Genomic DNA, 27,111 nt, shown 5'->3' on the forward strand with positions numbered 1-27,111 from the left:
GACCAAGCTCTTCTCCATCTGGGCTGAGAATTTCGCCTCTCTGCCGCTGTGTTTCTTAGGATCCTTTTATGTCCCTTGATGATATTGTGTGACACCTGGACCCTCACCTTCCCCTCAGGGCAGGCAGCCTTCAGGTGTTGTGCTTTCTAGGGCTCTGCTCCCCTCTTGTAAAGGGTCAAAGTGGTAACACCCTTGCAGCAAGTGCCTTTATCAGCCACAGGATTAAGATACAGTGCACACCAATTCCCAGCCCATTAAAAACCTGAAACGGACCCAAAATGGATATTGTACCTACATGTTCGCCTCCTCTGTTCGTACCTCATAAGTAGCTACCTGTGCACTTCCTCCATTTTTATGTCCTTTCAATAAAGACTCTTTTGATCCTTCTACTGCCAACCATGGTGTTTGTCTATCAGATCATTACCTGATGTCTGCTGTGTTTATCGAGTCACTCCGCTGCTTTAGCTGTGAATGAACCCTGCTGAGCGAGTACGCAGACACAAGGGTGTATGGAAGGTGATGATAATAAATGCTGCAATCTTCCTACAAATGCTTGAACCATCCCTAGGAATGTGGCAAAGATAAATTAACAAACAGAAAAGTAAAGACAGGAGTTGGAATTTCAGCTGCTCCAGTGTAAACTGGAAAGTACTCTCAAGAAGAGTGTGAATGGAGCTACATTTGTTGTATACTTCCTGAAGTGCTACCTTTATTATATACTTCCTGATGCGTTACCTTTATTATATACTACCTGAAGCGTTACCTTTATTATATACTTCTTGGAGCGTTATCATTATTATATACTTCTTGGAGTGTTACCTTTATTATATTCTTCCTGGAGCGTTAACTTTATTATATACTACATGTTAGACTTGGCAACATTGGCGTAAGTCTCTCTTCCATTTTTACTGATTGCCTCCTCTGTTTTTGATCTGTTTTGCTGGTTATATGCTTTGTTACACATGGGGTTGTGTCCTGCACTGTGGCCGGGTTGGACAACATATACTATTTTTCAAAGAAGGGAGAAACACCCGGTCACTGTTTTTAGTTCTGCAGCTTTATTTTTTAGAGCAGAATTGCACCCTAAGCGATTCAATCCTTGGGCGCTTGACTTATTTTGTATGGAAAATGAGATAGGAAGTTTTTTTTCATATTTTAGAGAAAAGTCCGAGGTTTACTCGTTGTCCTGCACAGAGGCATATATTTACAAGTACTGAAAACAATTATTTACAAATATCAAACACAATTATTGCAATACAAAAGACAAAACATTAAATACTTTTGACCGAACAAATCAAAAATGTCACTTCTTGTGATAGTACCCTACTGACTATTTCAACCAGGCCACTATAATACAACTTCTATTACAACTCTGGTCTGGTGTCATAAAGGCATACAGTTCGTTTGTATTCACTTTGTTTTATATTACATATTAAACAAGCCTTATATGAAAAAGAAAAACATTCGGAATTGAAGCGAATGTGTAAGAAGCCGACGCGTTTCCGAGTCCGTATTTTACTTATCGGGCTCTTCTTCAGGGCTTTGAGTTGGGTACCTGTTTGGACATAAGCGGAGGAGCTTTTAATATAGGACCTTTCTAGACGTCGTCACTGGTTAGTTCGATTTTGCAAGTTATTGTTACCTTATCGTGGAACTTTATGTTGATTTGATCCGTTTCTTAAGGGATCTTGACTGAAACAATTCCCTGTGTTCTGCAATACAAACAATTGAATTGTTTTTGTTTGTTTTTCACGGGGACTGTATGATGGTTATTTTATAAAGATGCACAAGGGATGCCTGGTTTCACCATGGGATGCCCAGGAGTGGACACCTCACAAGGAAAAGCCAGGAGGGGTTCCCTTGTGGTAGGAGTACAAGCGCCGGGATGCCTCCGGGTTACTGTTCGCGCTATACAAATACAACACATTTACATTTACATTAACTCACATAATTTTGAAGCGATACATGTCTTCCAGTCTGTATTTCTTATTATTTGTTTGGGCAGTTCATTAGTATCTGTAACAATAATGGAGTGTTTTTTTTAAAATCCAATGGTTTAATGATATATGAATGCAGGTAAAGCTCGTGGGCAAGCCGCCCAGGTAATGTGCACTTACTTATTGTTGTTTAACAAGGCGAGGTGCACCGTACTTTTCCCAGACGAGGGGAAGAGGGAGTGAGGTCCGCCACCTCTTTGTACTTTGTTTGTAGATCACCGTTTATCTGCGAAGGTGAGGAGGATCTTAGCTTAGCAAAACGTATTTCCCACATTTATAATATATGTTATGCGAAGTTTGCCAAAATGGCATACACTTACTTCGTTCGGTTCGCAAGCATGCCGGATGCTGGGTTTTTCGGTAGGTGGGGGTGCTGCCCTTTACAGTCTCAATTAGAAGTTGCCGCGTGTGCTATGGATACAGAAATGGAAATTATATTGTATGGTCTGTACCCTGCATGTTCATGCTGTTTTTTCGGCGGGCGCGAGCGGCATTTACCTGCAATTTTCAATGGTGCTTCCATCTGCCACAAAATCACTCGTGTGAGTGAGTGTTGCGGTCACATGATTTCTTAAGACTAGTCATGTGACTTAATGCTTCTGGGACATGTAGTTTTGAACTTCAGTTGGTCTCAAGGACATTTGGTTTGACACTTCTGGGACGTGTAGTACAAAGACTTCAGTTGGTCCGTGCAGTATTTTTAATGAAAGGCAAACTTTTGACGGTGGTCAAAGTTACATGCGGCCTGTTTACAGATTATAGCATTCTAGAATGCTATAATCTGTAAACGGGCCGCATGTAACTTTGATATATATCATTAAACCATTGGATTTTAAAAAAACACTCCATTATTGTTACAGATACTAATGAACTGCCCAAACAAATAATAAGAAATACAGACTAGAAGACATGTATCGCTTCAAAATTATGTGAGTTACATTTTATAATTTCTTTATAAAATAACCATCATACAGTCCCCGTGAAAAACAAACAAAAACAATTCAATTGTTTGTATTGCAGAACACAGGGAATTGTTTCAGTCAAGATCCCTTAAGAAACGGATCAAATCAACATAAAGTTCCACGATAAGGTAACAATAACTTGCAAAATCGAACTAACCAGTGACGACGTCTAGAAAGGTCCTATATTAAAAGCCCCTCCGCTTATGTCCAAACAGGTACCCAACTCAAAGCCCTGAAGAAGAGCCCGATAAGTAAAATACGGACTCGGAAACGCGTCGGCTTCTTACACATTCGCTTCAATTCCGAAAGTTTTTCTTTTTCATATAAGGCTTGTTTAATATCTAATATAAAACAAAGTGAATACAAACGAACTGCATGCCTTTATGACACCAGACCAGAGTTGTAATAGAAGTTGTATTATAGTGGCCTGGTTGAAATAGTCAGTAGGGTACTATCACAAGAAGTGACATTTTTGATTTCTTCGGTCAAAAGTATTTAATGTTTTGTCTTTTGTATTGCAATAATTGTGTTTGATATTTGTAAATAATTGTTTTCAGTACTTGTAAATATATGCCTCTGTGCAGGACAACGAGTAAACCTCGGACTTTTCTCTAAAATATGAAAAAAAAACTCCTATCTCATTTTCCATACAAAATAAGTCAAGCGCCCAAGGATTGAATCGCTTAGGGTGCAATTCTGCTCTAAAAAATAAAGCTGCAGAACTAAAAACAGTGACCGGGTGTTTCTCCCTTCTTTGAAAGGTTATATGCTTTGGGCACTATGCAACTGCTATTCAGTGCCACAGTGCAGGTGCTCCCTATGTTAAATTGATGTACTGACTAGTGACTCCATGATTGGGTTATTTGATTTACTTGTCAGACCCTAGTACAGTGCACCATGTGTGCCCAGGGCTTGTAAATCAAATGCTGCTGGTGGGCTTGCAGCATTGGTTGTGCCACCCACAGAAGCAGCTTGTAAAGTGTATCTCTGGCCTGCCATTGCAAGGCCTGTGTGCAGTCTGTGACTGCCTGTGAGAAAGAGGCTCGATATATATACTGGACCAAAGTAAGGTACCGTGTGTATAGAAGCCACCAACCCCAGAGGTATAACAGAGGTTAAAGTCAGGATTGACCTTACTCTCAAAAGTGGTAGCTTGGTCGAGCAGTAAGGCAGTACCAGAGGACAGTGTAAAGCATTTGTTGTACACACTCAGTCAGCAAAAGGTTTCACACAGTCAAAGACTGAACTCCAGGCCAATTGTTTTTATTAGGTCTCGCCTGTCGATGCGCATGCGCATCGAGCAAGGCGAGAGTATTGGCACTTATCCGCTCTTTATCCACACTGCAAGGAATCGTGGCGATTCCTTGCAGTGCACGATAAATTTAAGCTCAATGCGCATGCGCATTGAGCTTAAATGCGCGTGCACATGCCCCCAGCCGCCTACTCTCTCTCTCAGCCTTCCCACAACTCCGCCCCCTCACTACTTGATTGCACGGCCGCTAGGCCGTGCCTCCCCTACTCTCCTCCCCCCTCCTCCTCTCCTCCCATGCCTGCCTGCCTGCCTCAACTCTCCGCCTCCTCGATCTTCTGTAAAGAATAATTGAAGTATACTCATTAAACCAAACAAGGAACTTACACGTCTATCAAAGCTAAATTAACCCGTAAGAATAACACACAGCGTGTCATTCGTATATTACCAATCCTTACCGAATAATGGGACCGTCTGATTTAAAGCGTCCCGAGTCGATCACATTTTTTCAATGGGCTCTACACAGTCAGCGCAACTCAAGTCACTGCTGGGTAGAAGATTAAATCCAACGGGGAAGGATCACACGGTAAGAGGATTCCCTCCCGTCAACAATCCAGAGTAAAAGTTTGCGTTTAGGCGTTTGTCTCTCGCGCCATATCAGGGCTTAGAAATAGAGGGCGGACCAACTAGACTTAAACCGGGGCACACAATCCCAACTTTAGAGCGGAAACTAAAAAAGGACTAGCGCCGCGAATACCTCTAAACTCACTCATCATGGCAGTGCTCTAAGTAAAGTAATATATCCAAGTTTATAACACGCAAATACTCGAATATGCCTCGAGTTTACCCAGAATGAATTTAAAAAATCTGAATTATACCAAATATAAACACATAAAAATAAAATGTTTGTCCTAGTATCTTATTTATATACTTTCAACACAGCGAAGTGTAAATAATAGTCACCCCTTATAACCCAGTGTGTTGCCTCAACCCCTTACATTCTGCAGATTTTGTAATACATTTGTCAATTGATCAATACATAAAACGATTGATTTCAAGTACAGCAGTAGTGCAAAATATACACACAAACAGGTATATCTATATTAATATTCAAGACCCTCAACCCCTCACCCTCACCCACCTTCACTCACCTTCACTCACCCTCACTCACCCTCACTCACCCTCACTCACACTCACCCTCACCCACCCTCAACCCCTCATCCTCACTCACCCTCAACCCCTCACCCTCACTCACCCTCAACCCCTCACCCTCACTCACCCCCACTCACCCTCAACCCCTCACCCTCAACCCCTCACCCTCACTCACCCTCACCCTCACTCACCCTCAACCCCTCACCCACCCTCAACCCCTCACCCTCAACCCCTCACCCTCAATCCCTCACCCACACTCACCCACACTCACCCACACTCACCTTCACCCTCACTCACCCTCAACCCCTCACCCTCACTCACCCTCAACCCCTCACCCTCACTCACCCCCACTCACCCTCAACCCCTCACCCTCAACCCCTCACCCTCACTCACCCTCACCCTCAACCCCTCACCCACCCTCAACCCCTCACCCTCAACCCCTCACCCTCAATCCCTCACCCACACTCACCCACACTCACCCACACTCACCTTCACCCTCACTCACGCTCAACCCCTCACCCTCACTCACCCTCAACCCCTCACCCTCACTCACCCCCACTCACCCTCAACCCCTCACCCTCAACCCCTCACCCTCACTCACCCTCACCCTCAACCCCTCACCCACCCTCAACCCCTCACCCTCAACCCCTCACCCTCAATCCCTCACCCACACTCACCCACACTCACCCACACTCACCCTCACTCACCTTCACCCTCACTCACCTTCAACCCCTCACCCTCACTCACCCCCACTCACCCTCAACCCCTCAACCCCTCACCCTCCCTCACCCTCATTCACCCTCAACCCCTCACCCTCACTCACCCTCAACCCCTCACCCTCACTCACCCTCAACCCCTCACCCTCAATCCCTCACCCTCACCCACACTCACCCACACTCACCCCCACTCACACTCACCCCCACTCACCCACACTCACACTCACTCACCCTCACCCTCACTCACCCTCACCCTCATGCTAAACCCATTAACAATTCTAAAAGCACTAACTCTAATGCTGCGAGACCTATTGCATTTCTAATGCTTGTATCACAAGATATCGTTGTTTTATTTTTAGAACCAACAGGTTTCAAAATATACTTTTCTCAATATGAGAGATCTTAGATGAGTAATTTGCAGAAAGAAAATAAACTTGGTCAACACAATAGGTACAAGGGTTGAAGCAGACAACACAATTCTAAACACAATTTAGCATTGAGCTCAATGGGTTTTTCTACATAAATGCAGCTAGTTACTTTATTGATTACTTTTGTAATCCCAGGACTGGATCCTAGATTCAGTCTTGGGGTCTAAGCTGGAAACAGTTTAGCAAAAACGATTTGTCTATTGCAATGATTTTTAAGAAATATAAAGCTATTTCAAAAGTCCACACTTAAAAACTTTTCAATGAAAATCTGGCAATGTTTTCCAATGGGAGGAAAATCAAGTTGCATTTTTTTTTTAGCTCTTTATTCACAGCTGCTTTTTTCAAACAATGACAGTATATATTCTCCACAATGCAACAGCTGGTGTTTTCTATTTTACCCCTCTGAACATACAAACTCACTTCTTCTTGTCGGTTCCCAAACGGAGAGCCATCTACAGTACAGGTAGGCCATTCATGTAGTGTAACATGTCCAATATACTCTTCCGTATACATAGGCTGCAGTGTCGTGGGATTTCAACAAATGGTTAACTCAACACCCCTATCCTTCCCTCCCCCCCCATCAAGTTGCAGTTAAAGTCAGAACTCGTTACTTTTGTAATCCAGTACTGGGCTCCTAAGTCCAGCACTGGGGTCTCAACTTCAAACAGGTAAGTAATTATGTTTCAGTACTCGGTATGATTTTTAAAGAATATTTCAAGTTTTCAAAAGTAGACAGAAGAAATTTCACAGAAAAGCACACAATGGAGTCCTATCGAGAAAATTCAAGTTACTAGTAACCCCGGCTGAGATTACTTCTGCGGTTCAGTACTGGGCTACACGATGCAGTACTGGCTTCTCTCCTGGTCGCAGGTGAGTATTTCGGAATTCGGAATACAGTTTATTTCATGGGAATACTTTAAGTTTCCAAAACTTCACATTTTGAAAATTTCTCGAGTCAAGCCAGTCAATGTTATCCAATGGCAGGTAAGTGAGTTACCGGTTTCCAGGTGGGTACTCGACTGGTGAAGTAAGGGTTCCGGGCATGGACTCAGGTGTCCCCCATGGTCAGGTAGGTACAGTTGGTTCACCCGCACAGGGGCGGCCGGGTGCAGAGGTAGTTAGGCCCAATGTTATCCAATGAGGGGCAGGGAGCCTCCGGTTGGTGGCTGCTGGCTAGCAGGCCATGTGGCTGTGGGAGCGGAGCTCCTGGTCACTTGCTCGGGCAAATGGGGAAGTAGGATAGGGTACAGGTTGCACTGCAGTGGCACTCGGGCGGCTGGGTGCAGGGTGCTTTTGAGCCGTCGGGTACTCAATGTTATTCAATGAGGATCTTGAAAAGGGAACAAAGACTGCAGGCTCGGGGACGGAGGATCTTCTGGCGCGACCAACACTTTGAGGGGTACGTTGGGATCTTGGAGGATAGGTAGGCACCTAGGAATTGGGCACAGGGGGCCGTGGGGTGCAGGGGTGTCTTTTGAGGTCAAGACCTGCTGGTAGCGGTCGGGGGGGTCCTTTGTCCTGAGGCTGCAGGCGTTGTCTGGGTCGTCGAGGAGGGTCCTTGGGCACTGGACTTCGGGTCCCAGTCGCCGCTGGGACGTCCTCGTGGTCTTGGATCACTCGGGCCCGGGCCGGGCTCGGCGGGTGCAGGGTGGGTTGGTCCGGAGCTTCCTGGCTGGCACCAGGGGGGTTTTTGCAGCAGAGCCTCTGCTGATGGGAGTCCTAGTCTTTAAGAGGGTTTAGGCAGGCAGGTCCTCTGGATGTCCCAAGGTTGCTGTCCGCAGGAGTCGCCGGGATTGGGCAGGAGCAGGTTCCAGGTTTCGACAGGCAGGTAGGGCTGGGGCCAAGGTTGTTGTCGTCCTGTTGTTAGCAGCTGCACGGCGGGTCTTCTTCTTATTGATCTTCTCTCTTCTTTTCTTTTCGGGATCTGAGGAAGGAAGGTTCAGGGTGCCCCTATATACTAAGTTTAGGGGTGTTACAGGTAGGGTAAGGACCAATGGGACCATCTCCTGGGGTGGGTACACCCCCTAGCCTGCTCCTCTCCTGTGGGAGGCGGGCATGAGCCTAGCTGTGATTGGACAGGGCTCCCCATCTTCCAGAAGGTCGTGCTTCACCTCGCCTCCCCCACCTGAGGAGTGGGGTTGGCACAGGTTGGCACCCCCCCCTTCCTGACGTGGGTTTTCCCACCAGTCTTCCCGCCAGAGTGGGGGTCAGAACTGGTGGGGGCCAGTTGCTGGGTACAGCAACTAGTCTGAAGAAGCTCACAAGGGCGGTATGCCTTTGAAGCTTCCCCCTGCCCATCCTGGGTGAGGAGACCTAGCACCTCGCCCAGGATGCACATTGTTGCAGTCCCAGGAGAGCGGGGGCTCTCCACCCAGGGATCCAGCAACATGTCTGTTGGGTGGCAGCCTCGGCAGCCTCTCAGTACAGACGTGGATTGTAGGTTAGGTTTTCAGGGGGCATCTCTAAGATGCCCCCGGGTGCATTTTACATTAAATCCTGCACTGGCATCAGTGCGGGTTTAATGTGCTGAGAAGTTTGATATCATAGGGCACCCAGCTAGAGGGGTGACTGAAGTATGCCAGTGCAGTGGGTCTTGTGGGCATGGCACACAGGGATGTGTTCAAACAATAGGAGCTATAGGGGGAAGAATGACCAAGCCACCCCTCACTCAACGTATTATAAATCAACAATGGGCCTGATCACCAAAAGTTACACCCAAATCTGTATATCCAGCAATGGAGGGGTCACCAGAAGCTTTATAACTCCCTTTGCGGACTTAGCTAAGTCCCTAAGCTGTGGTGTATCCATGTTCCAAATGTTTATACCATCATAATCCACCCAATATGCATGAAAAAAGTGTGGAGTAGAAAGAAGGTACCTCACGGTAGTAACACCAAGGGGACTGCTGGCTGGTACTCATCAGCAAGTCCACTTCTCATCATCGGTCACCACCTCTCCGTTTGAAAAAAAGAAACGTGTGTGTGTATTATTAACAGAAACTCAAAACCATGAAATCAAAATCTAAAGACCTAAATGTGATAACATGCTAATAACATGCATGCCCAATGGACCCAGTTTCATGCATATTGGGTGGCGCCATCTTTTCGCATCCCATCAGGATTATCGCATCGCATCGAATCGAGGCACCATCTTGCGCACCGCAACCAGACCGCAGGCCAAGAACCTACACCTCATCCCCGCACCGGGACGGAACCGACGCATCTCTCTGTAAGTCTTTTGTTTATTTTGCATTACGCATCCAGGTACTTTGTTGAGAACTTTGTCGCATTTATCATCAACTTGAACTAAGCAACCTTTATCATCTTTAAGTACAGTATTGTGGATTTTTGTCGTTTGTGGTCTTGTGTTAAGTCTATATAAAGAATACTTCTTTTTTTATAAAACCTGTGTTGTGTCCATCTGTAGCGTTTCCACTGTATTACTGTGTATATTCACACATGCTTAACACACTGCCTCTGAGATAAGCCTGTCTGCTTGTGCCAAGCTACCAAGAGGGAGAGCAGGGGTTATTTAGGAATGTAATCCCCTTGTCCTGACTTAGAAGCAAGGGTCCCTATTTGGTCAAAGGTGTACACCATTGCCAACTAGAGACCCCCCAGTTCTAACATTGGTGGTCAGCGGTGAGGATTTGGACCTGCATTTATGTTTCATATACAGTAATTGGTGTACACTACTAGTGAGTGCAGACGAAACGCGACCACATACTTTTTTGAGTAGAATTTTTTCCTTGGACAGTTATCTTTTACCTGAAAACTCCCAATTCTTACTACCATGAGTAGACCAGCATCTGTTGCATCTATGGATCTTGATTTTGAGGAAGAGAGGTTGGAAACCTACACTTTGAAATAGCTCAAGTATCTCTGCAGGAAATTGAAAGTTGCCACACCAGGCATTTCTAAAAAGAATGACTACCTAAAGGCGCTGAGGGCCTGGGTAGAAGCAAGAAATACCCCTGATCTTTTTGATGGAGCCAGTTGGGGATCCAGATGGGCAACTGGATAGGCCAAAGGTTCCAGCCAGGGAAGGGGTACCGTCCCCACCTGGCAGCAGTATCTCTTCTAAAGACCTGTCCCCCAGAGAGTTGGAAGACAGGGAGAGAAATAGGGCACACAAGCTGGAAATGGCTAAACTTAAGATAGAGAGTCAGAGGGAAGCAGAGAATAACAGATTGTCCTTGGAGAGAGAGGGAGAGAGAGAGAGAATGAGAATGGAACATGAGAGGATGTTGAGGGAGTTAGAAATCAAGGCAAAGGGCTTAGAGATCAATCCCTCTGGTCGCAGCGCACCATCTGTGCCTTAAGAAGGCAGGGTACATACTCCCAAGGATGTCATCAAAGATTTCCATAAAAATCAAGATATTGGGCAATGGTTTGCAGCCTATGAAATAGCAATGTTGGCCCACCGGGTCCCAGAGAAGGATTGGGGAGCGGGGTTGTGGTGCCGCCTTGTGAGTGAGGGGAGGGATACTTTGTTAGACCTGCCCAGTGAGCATAGGATGTCTTATGCCGATATGAAGGAAGCCCTGATGACCAGATATGGTTTGACCCCAGAACTCTATAGAGAGAAGTTCAAGAATTGTAAGAAACTGGAGGGAACCACTTGGGTAGAATATGTATCTTTCTTTTTCAGAGATATGGATGGTTGGGTGAGGGGTAGCAAAGTGGATAATTTTGGAGCGCTCTATGATTTGATTGCAAGGGAGCACTTGTTTGCTAATTGTTTTCCAGAGCTACGCCAGCACCTTATTGACAGCAAGTTGACTAACCCTAGGAAGCTTGCTGAAGAGGCTAACCGCTGTGTCAGTACCAGGGTCCACAAGGGTCATGTGGGAGACTCAGCCAAAGGTGGGCAGGGTCCCCAGCAGAAAGTGGTGGGACAAGGGTAAACGGAGGGAGTTCCAGAAAGGGCCCAAAGTAATTCCCAAGGGAACCAAAGTAAGGGTTCCTAGCCTTCCCCTGAGAAGAAGTCAGAACCCCCGAAAGGTACACCTGTTCATAGGGGGCCTGTTATCTGCTTTCATTGTAAGCAGGTGGGACACAATTGGTATGATCCCCAGTGTCCCCAAAAGGGTCAGTATGTGCCACCCTGTGCACCACCCCGTCAGATGGCCAGTGTCGCCCTGGGTGGGGAGGAGATGGGTGCCGAAGGTGGGTGGGGTCCTGCAGAAATGTCCCTTGTCGCATTAGGAGACTTTGAGATGGTCCCTAAAACTCAGCTGCCTGATAGCACTAAAAAATACAGGCAGTGGGTGACCATCAATGGCCATAGAGTGGAGGCTCTTAGAGACACTGGAGCCAGTGTGACAGCTGTCAAGTTTCACTTGGTGTCTGAAGAGCAGGTAGTTCCCAATGCATTCTTCCCAGTTGTTGCCGCTGACAACACAGAGAGTCATTGCAAGGTGGCTCAGGTTCCCTTTGAGTGGGGGGGCGGGGTCTCTGGTACTCTTCAAGTAGCTGTGAGGCCAGCCATGCCTGTTGATTGTCTGTTAGCCAATGATTTGGTAAGCTCCCCTTGGGCTAAGGTGGAGAAGAGGGCTCACTTAGAGATATTGGGTCTGCCTGAGTGGGCGTGTATGACCACTCGGTCTATGGCAGCCAATGGTGTTCAAGAGATCCTGGAGCCTGAAAGTATGGCCCAGGGACCTGCCTTAAAGAGAAGAGGTAGGGGGTGTGGGAAACTAGCCCCCATTGTTCCCACGATCCAGGAGAAGGCAGACCTTGAGGGGGATGCCCTGGGACCTACAGGGGAGCAAATTGCTGAACTGGGGGACCTGCCTGAGCTGACCCATTGGCGGCAAGAAGGAGGCACCTCCAGGGAGGAATTTTGTGCAGAACAGAAGAAGTGCCCTTCTCTTGTGGGTTTAAGGCAACAGGCCACAAACCAGACTGCAGGTGATCAGTCTGGATCACATTGGATCTACTGGGAGAACCTCCTGTATAGCAAGCCTAAGGTTGCTGAGTCTGGTTCAGCCTGTGTGCTGGTGGTACCCCAGCGCTTCAGAGCCTTCCTACTGGGTTTGGCTCATGATGTACCTTTAGCTGGACATCTGGGGCAGCCTTGTCACTCACTTTTATTGGCCCCAGATGTGGAAGAGTTCAGATACTCATTGTAGGACTTGTCAAACTTGCCAGGCAAGTCGGAAAAGTAGAAGGAAGCACAAGGCTCCTCTCCAACCTTTCCCTGTAGTCAGTAACTGCTTTGAACGGGTGGGCATTGACATTGTGGGGCCACTGGACCCCAAGACAGCCACGGGCAACAGGTTTATCCTGGTCTTGGTGGACCATGCTCGCCAGTACCCGGAAGCCATCCCACTCAGGAGAGTGACAGCCCCCGTGGAGGGACGTGCACTGAGGGGTATTTTCTCCTGTGTGGGGTTCACCAGAGAGGTGGTGTCTAACCGAGGTACAAACTGCATGCCTTCTTTTTGCTTACCGTGAGGTCCCACAAAAGTCCCTAGGGTTCAGCCCTTTTGAACTATTGTATGGACACCCGGTAAGAGAACCTTTGAGTATGGTCAAGGAAGGCTGGGAGCAATCTCCCAGGAAACCTCCCCAGGATGTATACAGTTACATGCTGGCGTTCAGAAACCAGATTTTGCGATTCAGACAACTCGCTCAGGCGAATCTGGAAGCCAGCCAGGAGGACATGAAGCGGTAGTACAATCAGAATGCCACTCTGATTGAGCTTCAGCCTGGACAGAAAGTTTAGGTCATGGCCCCTGTAGAGCCTTGTGTGCTCCAGGACAGGTAGACTGGACCATTTGAGGTGGTGGAGCACAAGAGTGATCTCACCTATCTGGTGAACTTGCAGTTACCCAGGAACCCTTTGAGGGTCCTGCATGTTAACTGCCTGAATCCCCACTTAGGAACATCTGAAGTGGGCATGTTCCTAGCGACAGATGATGGAATGGAAGAAGAGACAGAGCCTCTTCCTGACCTGTCTGCAACAGAGCAAGATGGGTCAGTGGATGGTGTCAGCCTCTCTGCCACACTGACCCCTGATCAGCAGCAAGATTGTCGTCAACTGTTGGGACAATTCTCTGATCTGTTTTCCTTGATTCCTGTTGTCACAGAGTGGTGCGTCCATGATGTGGACACTGAAGACAGTACTCCTGTGAAGCACAAGGCTTACAGGGTGACTGACAAGGTCAGAGCTTACATTAAGGAGGAAATCTCCAAGATGTTTGCCTTTGGGGTGATTGAGTCTTCTAGCAGTCGTTGGGCCAGCCCAGTGGTCTTGGTCCCAAAGGCTGCCGCGCCTGGTGCCACACCTGAACTCCGGTTCTGTGTGGACTATCGAGGACTCAATTCAGTCACCAAGACTGACGAGCACCCGGTCGGTTATGGGCTGCACGGTACCTCAGCACGTTTGATTTGACTTCTGGGTACTGGCAGATCGCCTTGACTGATGGGCCAAAGAGAGGTCAGCATTCTCTATACCAGATGGGCACTACCAATTCCAGGTTATGCCCTTTTGGATGAAGAATGCCCCTGCCACCTTTCAGAGGTTGGTCAACCAGGTGTTGGCTGGACTGGAGGATTTCAGTGCCGCCTACCTGGATGACATTGCAGTGTTCAGCGCCAGTTGGGAAGAACATCTGTGGCACCTCTGAGAAGTGTTGATGGCACTGCGCAAGGCAGGCCTCACGATCAAGGCGAGTAAGTGCCAGATCAGGCAGGGTGTACTTGGGTCACCAGGTAGGGAGCGGCCAGGTGGCGCCCCTGCAACCCAAGATTGATACCATCCTGGCATGGGATCCCCCAAAGACTCAAACACAGGTGAGAACCTTTTTAGGACTCACGGTCAAGTGGTATGGCAACATTGTTGCACCCTTGACTGAGATGACTTCCAGGAAGCAACTCAAGAAAGTGAACTGGACTGACACCTGTCAGAAGGCTTTTGACACCCTGAAGACTGCCATTTGCACAGCACCCGTGCTTCAGGCTCCAACTTCTCAAAAGAGTTCATTGTTCAAACAGACGCTTCAGAGCATGGTGTGGGGGCTGTAAAATCACAGATAAATGAGAAGGGCCTAGACCAACCTGTAGCCTTCATCAGTAGGAGGTTACTTCCACGGGAACAGAGGTGGAGTGCAATTGAGCATGAGGCATTTGCTGTGGTCTGAGCACTGAAGAAGTTGAGACCATACTTTTTTTTTTTTTTTAAGTTTGGGATTATAAACTTTTATTCACCGTTCATGCACGCACACAGCTTTCCGCCTACAACCCTGGGGCCGGCAGCAAACTAGGATCATGTCAATACAATATGCAAGTCCATTGTTCCTGAAAGGGAGAAAGGAAGAAATTGTGCCAAACATTGCACCGGTGTCGTCTGGTCCAGTTGCCTGAGCTTCAAGTAAAACAACAACATTATCATGCATGGACCCCATTGCCCCAAGTCATTACCCTCCAGTACTTCGGGAGGGTGAGCTCGGCTTCCTCCAATGCTGTATTGGTAGTCTCTTGTGGTGCGCGCATTCGACTACGTGGTCTAAGTCTAACTTTCCTAACCCAACATGCCCACTAACCCCCTTTCCCTCCCCCCTCAACTGCCTGTGCGCCTTGTCCCTTGAACTACTGCCGTCTCAGTGTTATGTGTCTCGTGCCCCAGCCAAATCTACCCGCGCCCTCCCCACCCGTCCATTCTCTCACTCACTCAATGCTCCTAACCTGAAGATCTCCCTATGCGTGCAGTCTATGTGTCCTTGGTCTCTAGTGTCAGCGTTACCTGGGTGTCCCTCCCGTGCTGCCCCTCCAGGAACATTGTAATTATCTAGTCCTCGTTGTCCTCCCCCCCTTCTCGTTGCTCCTCTGTCTCCTCCTGATCCTCAACCGTGTCGTTCCTATTCGACTTGTATGTCATGTATTGGTCCCAGAAGTTCCGTGGCCTACTCACAGGTGGTAAGAGTTCACTATACAGCTGGGATTGTGTGCAACTGTACAACATATCCCTTTCCCATCCTCGTTTAGTTGGAAGCGGGCCGCGCATCCAACTCATCGCTATCGCTCTCCGTGCCATAGTTAACCCTATGCCAGCCAGGCGACGCGTAGCTGGAGGTAAAACTCTGGTATGTCCCAGCAGAGCCAATGCCGGATCTACCGGGAGCTCCATCTCTAGTATCCGCCCCAGCTCGAGAAAAACCTCCTCTCAGAAGTTGTTTATCCCCGGGCAGGACCAAGCCAGGTGTAGGAAGTCCGCCACTGACGCACTGCAACGTTCACATTCAGGCGTCTGCCGGAGTCCATATCTGTGCAAGCGTTCCGGAGTGTAATACACTCTCTGTAGAAATTTAAACTGAACAAGCCTATGCCTAGCATTCAGCGACACCCGTTTCGTGTTCTGGCAGCAATATTTCCACATTTCGTCACTTATCTCCGTCTGTAAGTCTCGTTGCCACGCCTGTCGGGCCTTCGAGGGTTCTTGTGTACGGTGACACTGCCCCATCCTGTACAGTCGTGCTATCATCTTGCCGCTCGATTGTGTTTTTATTACATAAGTCAGTTCTGGTAGTTCTGTGGGTTCCTCCATATCCGGCCCCAGCAGTTCCTGTAGTGCTGCACGGACTCTGTGCAGATGGAAACGGTGCAGCAGCGTCGTAGTGATCTGGGAGGGAGCGACCTGGTCCCAGGTGACTACCTTCCCGTCCTTGAACAGGTCCCCCAGCTTGAGTATGCCCAGCTGACTAAGGGCGCGCGTGACCCCCTTTTCTCGCAGCGGTGGAAGCCATATGGCCCATTCTATCGGGACCAGGGGGGAATACAGCAGTGAGCAGTTATGGCTCCTGGCCAAAGAGTGCCATGCGTGATTCGTAGTCGTAATAGAGTCCAGAGTGCCCACACGTCGCGTGGCCGGTTCAAATATAGTAGCCGCTGGCTGGAGGGGTTTCGCGAAGAGCGTCTCTAGAATCACGTGGGGAATATTGCTATCCCCATGTATCCAAGTATGCAAGTGCATCCCTTGCGCGACCCTATAGTACTGTTCTACGTCCGGGGCCCCCAGACCGCCTTGGTCATATGGGAGGGTCAGGACTTGCCACTTAACCCTCGGTTGCTTACCTCCCCATGCCAGTCTCGTGAGGGTCTGAATTAGCGTTTTGAAGAATGCCTTAGATAGGACCACCGGTAGGTTGCGAAAGAGGAACAAGAACCTCGGAAGTACCACCATTTTCATGAGCGCAATGCGGCCCGCGAGGGACAGCGGCAGCCTACACCATCTGTCAACATCGTCAGTCAATTTCATGTCAGCAACACCGTAGTTTTCCCTGATCAATACATCCGGGTCTGGGTGTAGTCTTATGCCTAAATACCTAACCGGGTCTTCCGACCACTGCAATGGGTAGTCCATGACAAATTTATTTGTCACCGGAGTCAGCGGGAATGCCACCGATTTAGACCAGTTTACCTTTAGTCCAGATAGGGCTCCGAACTGCACTACCTCCCTTAGCACTGGCGCGAGGTTAAGTTCCGGGTCTCTGACGTATAAAAGTGTGTCGTCAGCGTACGTGGATATACAGATCTTATACGTAGGGGAAATTAATACCTTCATGACTGTGGTATTCTCGGAGTGCACACGCTAGGGGTTCCGCTACTAGTGCGTATAGCAACGGGGAGAGTGGGCAGCCCTGTCTTGTGCCCCTGCTGATTCCGAACGCCTCCGTGACCGTGTCACCAATTCGTAGCCTGGCCGTCGGTTTGTAATACAAAGCGCCAATCATTTGAAGGAAGGGTTCACCCAGGCCCAGTTTCCTAAGCACCCTGGACATGAAAGGCCATTCTACGGAGTCGAAGGCTTTCTCCATATCTAGGAATATTGCCAATGCCTTATTCTCCGGCTTCACATGCTGCATCGTCCCCAGGACCGTACGAATGTTGTATGTGAGGTTCCTAGATGGGATAAAACCCGCCTGTTCCGGGGCCACCAGTACAGGGGCGAGGAGTGCAAGACGCGTCGCCAGTACCTTTGCGTACAGCTTAGCATCAACATTGATCAAGGAGAGGGGTCTGTACGAGCCGCATTCTGTGTCAGGCTTCCCAGGCTTAAGTATCGTTATGATGAGTGCCTCTCGCATAGTCGGGGGCATGGAGCCTTCCAAGTATATATCATCAAATAATGCTGAGAGGTAGGGGACCAGCAATTCCTTAAATGATTTGTAGAAGCCGACAGTCAGCCCATCGGCGCCCGGAGCGCTACCCGTCTGCATACTATCTAAGGCCTCCTCTATTTCCTCCCTCTGGATGGGCATCATAAGGAATTCTCTTTGCGAATCGGACAGTTGTGGCATCTTAATATAACTCAGGTAGTCGTCGATTGCCCCGTCCAGTCCCGTCGATTTTGATTCGTATAGAGCAGAGTAGTACCGCCTGAATTCCCCGACAATCTGTTCCTCGTCTGTGAGGGTCTCTCCCGTACTCGAGAGCAACTCGCCAATCAGCAGTGGCCGCCGCTCATGTTTAATCATCTTAGCCAGGAGAGAACCAGGCCTTTCACCCTCGCCGTACATGCGGGCCATGGCATATTTGCCCATGTGTTGTACCTCTCTGTCTGCCTCTGTGTGATATTCTGTCAGCAATTGTTTGATCTGGTCTAGTGCGTCTCCCTCTGGCTCCGCCTGATGCCTCCCTTCAAGGTCCTTCAGCTGACTCTCTAAATATTTAAGCCGCTGTCTAATGGACTTCAGGACACTGGAGTGTTTGGCCATGGCTATCCCGCGTATGTAGACCTTATAGGTCTCCCATAGCGTCTGAAAACTTTCCACAGATCCCGTATTCGTCTCAAAAAAGTTTTCGATTTCATTCGCGATTTCCCCTCGGAACACCTCGTCTAGTAGAGAGTACGGGGGGAAGCGCCACGTAAAGGGGGGGATACCGCGCACCGGCGACTCCAGGATCAGGAGGAGAGGAGAGTGGTCAGACAGTGTGCGTGGCTATATATGACAGTCCCTTATATTATAGGATAGCTGTTGTGATACAAACCAGTAATCTATTCTAGTGTGTAGTGCATGATACGCTGAATAATGAGTGTACCCCCCTCTGGAGTGATGTCTACTGCGCCATACATCCAAGAGATCCAAGTGCACCATCTCAGTTTGGAGCGCCGTGGCAGCCGCCGATGGGCTCCTGTTCGGTCCCGCAGATCTGTCCAGATCCGGGTCAAGGACCAGGTTAAAGTCCCCACCCCAAAAGCATATACGAGTAATCATACATCTTGCATCTCCGGGCTAAGTCCGCGTAGAAATCAGGTGAATCATAGTTAGGCCCGTATACATTCACAAGCAGCAAGTCATGCCCCTGGCCCCTGCATCTGCAGATGACGTACCTCCCCTCCGGGTCCGTCTCTAGTGACGTCAATGTGAGTTTGGAGTGCGGGTTTACCCATATTAGTGTCCCTCTCGAGTGTGTGGTAAAGCCCGCTGCGATACTGCATCCCGCTAACCCCTTGTGCTGTAACATCCTGCTGGCAAGAGCCAAATGTGTCTCCTGTAGGAGAGCGAGATCTATGTTATGCCTGCGCAGGTAACTAAGGACCTTTCTCAGCTTCCTAAAGTCGTTGAGGCCCCTGACATTCCATGTCAGTGCCCGCATATGGGTCCGCGCTGTGTTGGACTGTGGTGTAACGTTCTCAACCCCCGCCATAGTGTATAGTGTGTGCGGTAAGACTACTTTGCAATAGTATCCATCGCTCCCGTGAAGCGGGGTCTGGCAATTGACATAACATGTATTTGCCGGTCCCAAATCTAGGGGGACTCACCCAATTCTCAGCTGGCAGCACCTTGGCAGTCAAACACAATAACAACTGGTACACAAATACAAACCCCAACATTCCCCCCACCACCCACAGCAGACCCACCCCAATTTGGCCTTGCAGAATCCCATCCCACCCATCCCTCCCTAGCAACAAGTAGAACATTCCCATGTGCACAACGCTCAGAAGAAGTAGGGCCACGGAAAAGACAGGGGAACGTGTCCAGCTCTTTCAAGTCCTCTCCCTCCGCCGACTGCCAAAGCGAATCAAGATCAGCCCGGCGTTCATCCATCAGCCATCAGCCGTTTCTGCCAGTTCCAGTGCCGCTGTCGCAACTGCCGCCCTTTGACCTTCATGAATCTCCTCCTGGGGAGGCCGACGCGGCCTGCGCCGCCGTCTCTGCTGTCGCCATTGTCCAGCGGAGCCGGTCTCCGAGTTGTTCCCTGGTTGCGAGTCTCCCGCCAGTTCAGGTTCCTCGATGCCCAACAGCCGGCAAGCATCAGTGAGAGAGCGTAGCTGGTGCACTTTGTTGTCCCATTTAAACACAATCCGGAACGGGTGCCCCCAGCTATATGTGACACCAAGGCGTCGCAGTTCAGCAGTAACCGGTCTGAATGATCTACGCTTCTCCAGGGTGATGGCCGCCAGATCCTGAAAGAGTGTCGGTGAGTGATCGCCATAGGTGACGGAGCCCAGCTGTCGCGCTTTGTTGAGAATCTCTTCTTTGGTGCGAAAGTCCTGAACGCAGACCAGGATATCTGCTTGGAAGGCACTCGAGGCTCTAGGCGGTCCAGTCCGATGTGCTCTGTCTAAAGTGATAGTGGAGTCAGCCGATCGGCCCAGGATATGGTTGAAGAGGCCCTGCGTGAACTTGAAGAGATCTGCCGTGTCCGGGGTGGATTTTACCCCTCTAATTCGAATGTTATGCCTCCGAGACCGGTTTTCCAAATCCTCAACATGCGATTGTAAGTCAACCTGCTGGTCATGGATTCGGATAATTTCTTGCTGGAGCGCTTCCATCTCGACATCCCGGCCATCGCTCTTCGTCTCTAGGTCCGCTACCCGCTCGCCAATGGCGTCCGTGTGTCGCCTCAGTTCCCGAATCTCCCCCTTCAATTCAGTCTTAAGGAGCTGGAGGTCTTCCCTTAGGCTGCCGAATAGAGATTCCAAGAAAGACCTCGTGACAGGCTCGTCTGTGCTTTGGGGGCTGTTGCCCGGTGTGCCGGCCGTTGACTTAGCGGGCGCCGCGTGGGTTCCAGCGCTGTGAAGGTCGGTTTTCTTCCCCATGGTGATGGGAGTGAGCAAGTCCTTAATGGACCTGTCCTTGCGCACTCTGCCAGTCGCCATACTCCCCAGGCCCGCCAGCAGAACAGGCCAGGGTGGATTGGGCCGAAAGCTCGCTGCAGCACCGATAGATAAGTACCGGACAGTTGGGGCTAAGAGTCCGGCCCCAGTGGACCGCTGGCGGTCTCCTCAGCTCCAATTGCTCTCGCTGCTAGGGCATAAGCGCCAGTGACTCCCCCTCAGATATCGTTCGAGGTGCAGGCCCAGGCGATGCAGTCCGTGTGAGAGAGCCAGTCATTGGGCCGGGTGTTGTCTCAAAATGGCGGCCTCCAGGTCATCGCTCCACAGAGACCACGAGGCAACCGACCACCACCCAGGCCTTGATTGGGGCGGCGCACGCTGGGGGCCACCGAGGCAGCGGTACCACTCTGGTATCTCCACACTACCCCCCACCGCCCCACGCTGTCCGTCGCGTAGGGTGGGGGCTCCCCTGCTCACCTCCAATGTCCGAGGCTGTAGCAGGTGCAAGTTTCGAGCCAAACTCCCGTATGTGTAGGGGAGCAGAAGTGTGGCAGTGGGGAAGGCACGAGGGTACCAACCAGATGAGGCAAAGGGTGGTTCCTGCACGGGCGCTGCACGGGCCGCAAGCACCCGGCCCTAAGATGGCGGCACTCAGTTCCAGTAATCACCGCCGGGACCGGGGAAGGCTCCAAGGGTGGTGGACCACAGCTGGGGTGTCGGCGCCGTTTGTAGCTTCCCTCGGCTGTCCCAGAGCTGCAGACCGGAGCGGCGAGTCACCTGGGGGGGGTCGTCTCTGTCTCCCCCCTCTCCTCACCTCAAGCAGCCTCCCGGTCACGCCTGGCGCCGCAACTCTTCCCGCTGTCGCACTCCAACAGCTCCGTGTGCACCCCAGGGACTCCGGCTGTGTCAGCGTAGATATCTGGCAGGTCCGCAGAAGCCTCCACGGAGAAGCCGCGGGAGGCCTCGCGCTCAGCCGCGCGGGTCGGACCTGCCACTGCCCGTCAGGGAGGCCTCGGCATCGGCCATATGACTCCGCCCCTCGTGGCCTCGTTTCCGCGGCTCCGGCCGCCACAGGCCTCTGCGAGCCGCAGTGCTCCTTTCGGGATTCCGTCCGATCCCAGTAGCGCCGGTCCGCAATGCCGCCCCACAAAGATCCTTACTGATCTGGCATCTGGTCTGGGGCCCCAGTGAAGCCTCTCGGGGCCCGAAAGGGTGCTTTAGAATCTATTCAGTGGCGGCCAGCGGCGGGAGCTCGGCGCGACACGTCCGCTCACACCGCCATCCTGGCCACGCCCCCAAGTTGAGACCATACTTGTTTGGGACTCACTTACTGGTTCAGACCGACCCCAGGCTCCTCAGATGGTTGATGCAGATGAGGGGTGAGAACCCAAAGTTGTTGAGGTGGTCCATTTCCCTACAGGGTATGGACTTTACGGTGGAACACCGCCCTGGTACAGAACACGCCAATGCTGATGGTCTGTCCAGATTTTTCCGACTTAGTGAAGAGAACTCCCAAGGGGAAGGGTAGTTCTCTCCACATTTCAGCTGGTGGGGACACGTGTTAGACTTCGCATCATTGGCGTGAGCCTCCCATGCATTTTTACTGATTGCCTCCTCTGTTTTTGATCTGCTTTGCTGGTTATATGCTTTGGGCACTGTGCCACTGCTATTCAGTGCCACAGTGCAAGTGCTCCCTATGTTAAATGGATGTACTGATTAGTGACTCCATGACTGGGTTATTTGATTTACTTGTCAGACCCTAGTATAGTGCACCATGTGTGCCCAGGGCTTATACATCAAATGCTGCTGGTGGGCTTGCAGCACTGGTTGTGACACACACAGAAACAGATAGTAAAGTGTGTCTCAGGCCTGCCATTGCAAGGCATGTGTGCTTTCTGTGACTGCCATGTCAATTTGGCAAGTGCGCCCACTTGCCAGTCCCTAAACCTTCCCTTTTATTCATATCAGACACCCCTATGGTAGGCCCAAGGGCAGGGTGCATAGTAAGAATAAGGTAGGACATGCCCTGGTGTGTGTAGCATGTCCTAATAGTGACTTACAGCCATTTTCGTTTTTCACTATTAAAAGGCTACCTGTTCTCCATAGGCCAGAATGGGTAGTTAGAGTATTACATTTTATAATCCTAACTCACTCAGAGAACATAGTTGAAATTCAAATTTAGCATGCCTGAACTCAGAATGATAAAATACATCTTTTAGTAAAGTTGGTTCTAACATCCTGTGTTTTAAAATACCCCTTTTAGAAAGTAGGTATTTTCTTGTCGAACTGTCCAGGTCTGCCTATGCTAGGTTGTGTATTGCTTGTCTGGAGTCTAGTGACAGGGCTGGGGGATTCCAAGAGACAGGCTGAGGCAGCCCAGTGGTGAATAGAGAGATCTGCATCTAGATGAGAGGGAGGAGTTGCACCCAAGACCTGAATAGGGTTGGGCCTTCCCTCCACAATGCTGGCTCTACCTCCAGTGGGGCGTCTGATGTTTCTGCCCTGCACTGTGAAAGGAAAGAAGGAGTCCTGTAAAAAAAGTGCTCAGTAACTGGTTTGGACAAGGCAGAGGCCTCTCTGCCTTCAGAGAACAAAGGTTTTTGGGGTATAAATATTGGGACCCAAACCCAAGAACTTTAGATCACTTCTGGGAACAAGACAAACCTTTTGCATGGAGAAGAACCAAGGAAGCTGCAGGAGTTTGGACTGCCCCTCTGCCAGTGTGCTGCTTGCTGGGTTGGCCTGCAGTGGTTTCTTTATTGCCAAGGAAATGAGAAGGAACCTTTTAAGAACTTCATCATCTTGCAATATATTCCTCCAAGGGCTTGAACTTGTGCTTGCCTCCTGCTGAAGTCTCAGGGACAAAAGACTTCACTACCAGCTTCCCCTGTGAATTTCCTTGCTGGGAATTCTATCTACAGACATTTTGCGTGTCACGGAGCTGGAAGCGCGACGCATCGAGGGAAAGCGTGTCGCCCCCGCAGCTGAAATCTCCGCATCACCAGAGATGCGTGCCGCCGCCGCATCTCCTAGGAAGCGTGTCTTTGTTGAAGATGCCTGCTGTCGCATCACCGGAGAAGCATGCGCCATCGAGAGAGTTGCCATAGAATCATCGGAGAAGCGTGTTGCAGGGTCTGTCGCGGCTCCAAATTACAGAGTCGTTGCAAGGCTGCCAGGGCGTAAACGCATCGTCATCACATCGTCGCATCAAGGGCGCCATCTTCTCGCCTCGCATCGCATCGCATCAGGATTATCGCATCGAAGCACCATCATGCGCATCGCAACCGGGCTGCAGGCTGAGAACCTACGCATCATCCCCACACCGGTAAGGAACACGACGCATCCCCTACTCGGCACAAGCATTGAGGCCCGACGCATCATCCCCGCACCGGTACAGAACCGACGCATCTCCCTCTGCAAGTCTTTTGTTTATTTTGCGTTACGCATCCAGGTACTTTGTTGAGAACTTTGTTGCATTTATCATCAACTTGAACTAAGCAACTTTTATCATCTTTAACTCAACTTTAAGTACCGTATTGTGGATTTTTGTCAGTTGTGGTCTTGTGTTAAGTTTATATAAAGAATACTTATTTTTATAAAAGCCTGTGTTGTGTCCATCTGTAGTGTTTTCACTGTATTGCTGTGTATATTCACAAAAGCTTAACACACTGCCTCTGAGATAAGCCTGTCTGCTCGTGCCAAGCTACCAAGGGGGTGAGCAGCGGTTATTTAGAAGTGTAATCCCCTTGTCCTGACTTAGATGCAAGGGTCCCTATTTGGTCAAAGGTGTACAACATTGCCAACTAGAGACCCCCAGTTCTAACTCTACATGAAGAGTTTTCATTGTCATGTAGTCTTGAAAGGGTTACTGCTGTTATTCAATTCCTGAAACTGAAGTGACAGCAGCACATCCTGATCCTTCCTGTTTAAATGAAATCTTAGTCATGTGCTTCTTGGTAAAGCTGTACCTCTAGCGAGTGGGCACTCTATGTGTGCTCTTTCTGTACAAACTTACTGTGTGAACACCTAAAAATCACTTCCTTTTATGAATTAAGTAAAATGTGACATGTTCAAGAGAATATTTAGTTAAATATCTGTGTATGGTGAAATATCTCTTGATAACTTTCATAAATGGTCATGACGAGATGTCTTTTACAACTAGTTAAATATTGTGTATTCACGTTCTCTTACATTTCCATTTAGTGATTTCAAATCTCTTTACATCCAACAGGAAACCAGCCTTGAATGCACAAATGATCGTGAATAATGACCGTAATCATGCAAATCTGAAAAAAAGTGGTTAGAAAAAATGAGCTCCAATATTCAGGAAAAGATCTGCATAGACAGAGACTGAGGAACCTGAACATAAACTGATATATCCTGGAAAAGGCAGTTCAGAGCAATTCAGTGGATGTTCGAGTCTGAGCTGTGCACTTCCACGCAACAGGACTAAGAATTGACCTCTAGAAAATTAAGGCAACAACACTGACAAACCACTTCCTGTATAAACAGGCCTCCACCACCAGCTTTCATCATGTGTTCGGTATGAGGTGGATACAGCATTGCTCTGCTTCCTATAATGATGGCAGACCACCATTCAGCATGCTAGGTGTATTGTAAACTCTATCTGGCCATATCACAGGTGCAAGAGAAAAGCACAAGGGAGTGGAGCCAGACAACTGAAGGGTAAAGGAAAGAGAGGGTCTCTGATCTACAAGACTGCCCCAATTTGCTTCGACCAGAAGGAAGACTGATCTTCACTCATAAACATGCAAAACCATTCCGCAATCTAAAGACATAACCACCTACAAAGAAGCTTTACTTGCACAATTATAATATATGTAGTGTGTGAATCTTGTATTTCATTGTAAAATCTGAAATCAACCTTCCAAAATACCACACACATACAGGGAATGTGAGAATAACACAAGTGCGTTATCAACCATGTTCGCTCCACAGGAAACGCAGTGATGGGTTGCAGAGGAATATAAACCCGACCCAGAGACACTAACCAAGAAAGAAAAATCATACACAAGCAGCAAGAGATTTAGTTTGTCATCACTACTAAAGAGCCATTAGCAAACACTCACAGGAGAAACAACGTGCAATTGAAATGAATGTGTGAAGAACTGTAGTCAGATAGCACTCCTAGATCATCAGTGAACACACATGGGGGGGAAACCGTACCATTGCACTGAATGTGTGAAGAGCTTCAGTCATTTATCACAACTCCAAATTCATCAGCGAACACACACAGGCGAAAAACCATTCCAATGCAGTGAATGTGTGAAGGCATTCAGTCAGTTATCAATTCTTCAAAGACATCAGCAAACACACACAGGAGAAAAACCATACCATTGCACTGAATGTGTGAAGAGCTTCAGCCAGTTATCACACCTCCAAAGACATCAGCGAACACACACTGGGGAAAAACCATACCATTGCAATGAATGTCTAAAGAGCTTCAGTCAGTTATCAATTCTTCAAATACATCAGCGAACACACACAGGGGAAAAACCATACCATTGCACTGAATGTGTGAAGAGCTTCTGTCGGTTATCATACCTACAAAAACATCAGCAAACACACACTGGGGAAAAACCATACCATTGCAGTGAATGTGTGAAGAGATTCAGTCGGTTATCAATTCTTCAAGTTCATCAGCGAACACACACAGGGGAAAAACCATACCATTGCACTGAATGTGTGAAGAGCTTCAGTGTGTTATCAAATCTACGAAGACATCAACGAACACACACAGGAGAAACACCATAGCATTGCAGTAAATGTGTGAAGAGCTTCAGTTGGTTATTGGCCTACAAAAAAATAAACAAACACACACTGGGGAAAAACCATCCCATTGCAATGAATGTGGAAGTAGTTTTAGTGATTCCTCAAATCTCAGAAGTCATCACCGAACACACACAGGGGAAAAGCCATTACAATGTTGTGAATGTATGAAGAGCATTAGTCTGTTATCAATTCTGCAGAGATGTCAGCGAACACACACAGGGGAAAAACGATCTGATTGCAATGAATGTGGAAATAGTTTTAGTCGTTCCTCAAAATTAAGGAATAATTCAAGTGCAGTAAGTGTGTTAAGTGCTTTAGTCAATTATCAGAAATACAAAGACATCAACAAACACACACAGGTGATAAACCCGTACCACTGTAGTGAATGTGGAAGTAGTTTTAGCGCCCCTTCAACATTAAGAAATCTCTAGCGAACCCACTTAGGGGAAATGCCATTCAAGTGCACTACACAAACACAAACCGGAGGGTAACCATACCATTGTAGTGGATATTGAAGTGTTGTGGGATTACAGAGATTAGTGGTAAAGTCTATAAACACAACACACATGAATAAGTCTAACAAGCTCATGCTGGAGAATATTTCTAGCTGATTTTGGTGTTTGGTCATTTTGTGCAATAACTGGTTCAATGACAGCTGCTAGAAAACAACATCCAAAGGCACAAGAAGTCAAAGTAGGACATTGTGACCTGTAACTCTGAGAGTTAATGCTTGCAGCGCACAACATT

The 27,111-nt window shown here is 48.8% G+C and overlaps 1 long non-coding RNA gene across 1 annotated transcript in view; it reads left to right on the plus strand.

Annotated features, from left to right (window-relative positions):
* The window catches only part of LOC144807482 (uncharacterized), a 74,862-nt gene extending 49,911 nt beyond the window's left edge, over nt 1-24,951 (plus strand). Inside the window, exon 3 of the long non-coding RNA XR_013606339.1 lies at nt 24,803-24,951. This is a non-coding gene — a long non-coding RNA (uncharacterized LOC144807482). The remainder of the gene's footprint in view (nt 1-24,802) is intronic.
* The last annotated feature ends 2,160 nt before the right edge of the window (nt 24,952-27,111 follow it).

This window comes from Lissotriton helveticus, unplaced genomic scaffold, assembly GCF_964261635.1.
Source record: "Lissotriton helveticus unplaced genomic scaffold, aLisHel1.1 SCAFFOLD_392, whole genome shotgun sequence".
Taxonomy (NCBI): Eukaryota; Metazoa; Chordata; class Amphibia; order Caudata; family Salamandridae; genus Lissotriton; species Lissotriton helveticus.